The sequence below is a fragment of the Cajanus cajan genome, chromosome 9, assembly GCF_000230855.2.
Source record: "Cajanus cajan strain Asha chromosome 9, NIPB_CcT2T_4, whole genome shotgun sequence".
Classification (NCBI taxonomy): Eukaryota; Viridiplantae; Streptophyta; class Magnoliopsida; order Fabales; family Fabaceae; genus Cajanus; species Cajanus cajan.
In genome coordinates, this window is record NC_138525.1 from 26147870 (window position 1) to 26154376 (window position 6507).

The following is a 6507-nucleotide window of genomic DNA, read 5'->3' on the forward strand; positions in this document are numbered from 1 at the left end:
CTTTTGTAATTTCTAACGAAGAGATAACGTAGATAACATGTATAATTCAAGGAAAATATATGTTAAGAATTGTAATTTGAACGTTCTTGATAAAAGACCAAGATGTACATTTTTGTTATATTTTTTTTTATTATATGATTTGGGAGTATAAATTAATTCTTAACCAGGAGGCACTGCCACCTTTACTGGAGTTAATTTATATTTCCTTTATTATTATTTGTTTATATATGATTTCTTGTTTTACACTAAATTGTATTGAAAATCTTAACTTCTTTTCTTTTATAATTTTTACACTGGAGTTATGATTTATGAGTTACGAATGTGAATCTTCTACCTTGTTATATTTGAAATATTTGTCAACTATGAAAGATTTTATTTACCCAAAAAGAAAAAAAGAAATATTTTATTGTTACATTTGTTGTATATTAATAATGGGGTAGAGGGTGTCACACTTTTCATTTTAATTTCTTGTAAAATAATTAAATATTTAATTTTTCATCATTAAAAAATTACCATTATAAGATTTAATTTTTTTAATTTAATTATTTATTATAATACTCTTAGCCACTATATTGACACTACAACAAAATTTAGTATTACTGACAATTATTTAATTTTTTGATTTAATAATTTAGTATCAAAGAAACTAATACAGATTTTAGATTTTATTTACTATGTTTTATAGTCAAAAGAAATCCAATATTTGATTACAAGATAATAAAAATGATAACTAAAATCATAATAAATTTTCTAATATTAAATTTAGTATATATTAAAATTAATTAAATATTTGTATTTAAGAAATTGTTGCAAATTTTAGATATGTATTTTAAATTTTTTATTATATTAAATTAATTGAAAATTAATTATATTTTATCAATTTTTAATAAAGTGAGTGAATGATAATGAATTAATTAAAATTTTAAAATATATTTTAATTACAAATATTTTTTTATCAATACAGTGACTAAAAATATTATAATAAATAATAAAATTAAATAAATTAAATCTTATAATAGTTATTTTTTTACTGATACTAAATTAAATATTCTAATTATTTTACAATAAATTAAAATAAAAAGATAATAAAATATTTTAACTGAAATTTCAAATAAAATATATTAAAATATTATAATAAAAAGAAATCCAGTATTAAATCAAAAAATTAAATAATTGTCAGTAATACTAAATTTTGTTGTAGTGTCAATGTAGTGGCTAAGAGTATTATAATAACTAATTAAATTAAAAAAATTAAATCTTATAATGGTAATTTTTTAATGATGAAAAATTAAATATTTAATTATTTTACAAGAAATTAAAATGAAAACATTTTTTTATAAATTATTATAAATAATAATATTTTTATTCTTTTTAGCGACCGATTCTAATTCGGTCGCTAAAATTACTATATATATTATATATTTTTTTATTCACTTAGCGACTGATTTACCTGTGATCGCTAAAATTATTGTAAAATAATAATATTTTTTTCTTTTAGCGACCGATCCAACTTTCGTCGGAATTATAAATAATAATTTTTTATTTTATTTGCGACCGATATAAATTCGGTCGCTAATTCAAACATATTAATTTTCTTTAGCCACTGATTACAATTCGGTCGCTAACGTTACTATAAATAATCAATATATTTTTTTTAGCGACGGATTTTGAGTTAGTCGCTAACTCTATTTTAAATAATATTTTTTTATTATTTTTTTAGCGACCGAATTTATTGTGGTCGCTAAAATTATTATAATTAATATTATTTTTTATATATTTTGCGACCGATTATATTTCGGTCGCTAAAATTATTTCAAAAATATTAACATTTTTTAGCCACTGATTACAATTCGGTCGCTAACGTTACTATAAATAATCAATATATTTTTTTTAGCGACCGATTCAGAGTTGGTCGCTAAATCTATTTTAAATAATATTTTTTTTTATTTTTTTAGCGACCGAATTTATTGTGGTCGCTAAAATTATTATAATAAATATTTATTTTTTATATATTTTGCGACCGATTATATTTCGGTCGCTAAAATTATTTCAAAGATATTAATATTTTTTAGCCACTGATTACAATTCGGTCGCTAACGTTACTATAAATAATCAATATATTTTTTTTAGCGACCGATTCTGAGTTGGTCGCTAACTCTATTTTAAATAATATTTTTTTTCTTTTTTTAGCGACCGAATTTATTGTGGTCGCTAAAATTATTATAAATAATATTTATTTTTATTTATGTAGCGACCGATTATATTTCAGTCGCTAAAATTATTATAAATAATAATTTTTTTTTATTTTTTAGCCACCGATTTTAGTTGGTCGCTAAAATTGTTATAAAATAATATTATTTTATTTTTTTAGCAACCGATTTTCTATTTGGTCGCTAAAATCATCATGAATAATATTATTTTAATTTTGTTAGCGACTGAAACCGTTTCGTCGCTAATGTAACAAACATTTGTTATGTTAGCGACCGATTTAGCGACCGATTGTTAGCACTACAAATTTCGGTCGCTAAATAAATAAAATTTGCTACCGAGTCAAATTCGGTCACTAATTAAGTCGCTATTAGCGACGAAAATAATTCGGTCGCTAATTTCGGTGGCTAAAATGACTTTTTTTTGTAGTGCATGATTCCTTAACACCATCAATCCAAATTTAATTAGAAAGAACACTCTAAAGGTTAAGTTACACTTCTAAAAGCACGAATTACACATAATTATATACTCATAATATCTCCACATAGAATCACCAAATGCATTTTCTTAAGGTTCCCACAGGAATCTATAGGCAATCCAAGATTCATGAGATTAATTCAATATACTAAATTAACCATGCTTATAAGTTCAATACATTATTCAAAATGTTAAAGAATCATATGGAAGACAAAATTATAACATAAGTCACACATTTGAATTTCCCCTTCATACAATGCATATAACAGTAAAGAGATTGAGAGTCAATCTCACTACCTAACAATTATCTCACGCTTAGAACAAGACTACTCACCCCCAATGTATAGGGCGCGAATCTTTAGGATGATCTCTGTTATATTTGTTTCTCTCAGTTTTTCAGAGCATAGAGTGAATGAAAGAAAAATGTGATAAGCATAAGAATAAAATTGACGTAACCCCTCTTAACTCCTTAACGGGCCTTTAACCCTTTTAGTAAAATACTTTAATTACAATCACACTTCCCTTTCCTCAAAATATTAAAATTTATAAATAAATAATATACCAATAAGCATATTTCTTCTAACCCAATTAATTACAAATAAAATAAAATATATAAAATAATTATAATAAAAACACATATTTTTCTCTAAATACTTATTATAACAAAATATCATAAAAACACATATTTCTCCAATAAATATTATATATAACGATTTTGCAAACATTAAAAAAATACTCATAATTATTTGAAGCCTCTAACATATTTTCTAAAACTTATTTAGTTAATTAAAAAACATTCTTTTTAATAATTTTAGAAAACTTAGGGTGTTATAATTCTCCTCCCTTAAGAAATTTTGTCTCCAAAATTTTATACATAAAGGAAAAAATGGTTAGAAGAAATTTCGTTCCCAAAAATTTTAAAAATTTGTAAACTTGATTTATACATTAAAAATGTTTAATTTAATAGTTGGATCGTTGAAATTGAATATACACTATGAGTTATTGAGTGAAGTAACTTAACTAAAAGTTATTCTTGGAGTAATTTGATTCCTTCTATATATATATATATATCAAGTGTACAAATTTTTTAAAAATTTGAAAACTATTTGGTACTTCATTACTTTAATTCAAATTGATAGATATTCATAAAAGAATTTTTAACATTAATTTGAATCTATATAATAAAATATTATATGATTTTTAAACTTTACAAAATTTTGCAAACTTTACCTATACATTAAGAGCTTATATTTTAATAGTTGAATCAATAAAACGTAATAAAGAACATGAATTATTGAGTGAAATAAGTTTATCAAGACTTACTCTAAGAGTAAATTGATCCCTTTCCATTTATATATATATATATATATATATATATATATGTTTGTTAATACACAAATACAAAAGAAAAATCACCATGCACCTGTGAAAAATCTCAAAATTTAAAATATATATATTTAATTATGAAAATGTAATCAAGGTGTTAGAATCAAAATATACATATCCTAAAATCGTGATATAAGCTTACAAAAATCACAATTCATATGTATAAATAAATACGTGTATATAAAATTAGAAACTCATTAAAAAAATTCAACTACTAACCACTATTGCAGAAGGAAAAGTATATATAAAAAGATATTAGAAATATATAAAAGAAATTACTAGCAACACATAAAAGTATAAAATGCTTTATTTAAGTTATATTTTTGTATAAAACAGGAAAACATTAAGAAAAATAAAAATAAAAATTACTGATAACAAATAATTATAATTTATTTTGCGCAAAAGTTAATATTTATATTAATTTGGGTGAAAAAAGAATATTTAATAGAAAAAAGAAGCGCATTCCATATATTTGTCCCTGCCAAGATTCGAATGTGGGTCGTTTATAATCTCCGCATTAGTTATTCTTACAAATTATCTCCCAGAATTTATGAAAATAAACTAAAAGAACATCGGATATTTTTATATCTTCTTATAATTTCAGAAGCTATTATAATTAGTGTCATAAAAATCGGGTTTGACCAGGAGTTGATGTTCAAATTAGAATGATATGCTCATCCAAACAGTTTTTGAACCAAATTAAATTGGCCAATTTTTGTAAAAAATTTGATGAACCGATAAATCGGTAACATATGGACATAAATTTTGGATGTCAATACTATTTTACTTTTTAAAATTTTATATTTATTTATAGACATTTGACTTTGACTTTAATTTAATTGTTTATGAAATTTATTATTATGAATTTTAATACTATGAAATTTAATTTAATAGTTATTTTGAATATTGAGTTCTTTATAATGAAATTGTGTTATTATGATTTGTGATTAAAAATTTGATTTTTTGACATGTGATGTTTGTCTTTTAAGTAGTATGCCAATAAATTTATTTTTAATGTATGTAATATCTTAAGTTATGCTCATTATATTATTATAATTTAATCTTTTAATATAGACACATTTAATCAATTTAGTAGTAATTCTCCAACTTAACTACTAAATTATTACTTACACCAATTTAATGATCGATTCGATTTTTATAACTTTATTTATAATATGATTTAAGTATAAATAAACTATTTATAAGCTCTTTCAAATGAAGTCTAAAAGGTTATATACTATACAAAACATCAAATAAAGAAGTTATTTTAGTTTACTCAGTAGTCTTTAATTTGAATTTTGAATATACAATTGCATTAAGTAGTTAAAGAGAACATTATTATTCATAATAATTTTATTCAAATCGAACAAAATTATCTCACTGAAAGATAGGAGTTTAAGCGAGTATAAATAATCTATATGAGTCCAAATGGATTCAAATCGACCTAATGGGTTTTGATCAAATTTTTTTAGTGTTTAGATCAGGCTCAGTTCAATTTGATCAAAACTCGATATTGTATGGATTGGATAACATGTTTTATGTTTTTTAACCTGTGATGCAACCCGACCCGATAATAATAATAATAATAATAATAATAATAATAATAATAATAATAATAATAATAATGTTGCTTAGTAACAAGAATGTGTTTTTGGATCGATAACATTGTAAAAATACAACATATTCATTTTAAATTTTATTTTGCATATTGGTTATTTAAGTTGATAATAATATAACAAATCAACAATTTTATTATAGAATTTAGTTTGTATCATTATTTATATTATCAGTTATTAGCATTGCATTTGCAACAAAATATCAAATGATTTAATCTATTATGAAATATTTAAATTTTTATAATAAATAAATAAATTTAATTATGTTGACTCGATTAATCCAACCCAATTTAATTCATTCATGATTGGATGGGTTGAGTTCGATTAATTTTAAAAAAATGTACAAATCCAACTTAGTTTGTTGAATTTTAATTGAGTAAAGTAACATATTCATAAAATAAAAACTACATAAAATTTAATTTATTTAATATTTAGTAAACATTAGATAACAAATTAAATGATATTATGGTGTTTATTTATTTATTTATTTATTTTACTTAATATAGGCTAAAAAAATAAGAAAAATATATATTGGCTTTATAAGCTAGTATGGATTCAAGCTAAGACACACTTTTAAAACTTATCTACTGAAAAATACTATTTAAATTTTATTTAATTTTTTTAATAATAACAATTACTAATGTCATTATATTAAATTTCAATGATTCAACTGTTATATTAAAAATTGTTATGAATACATCAAGTTTACAAAATTTTACAAAATTTAAAAATTATCTCATACTTCATTATTTTAATTCAAATTAACTATATTCATAAAATCATATAATACATTAATTTGTCCATATGATTTTCAAATTCT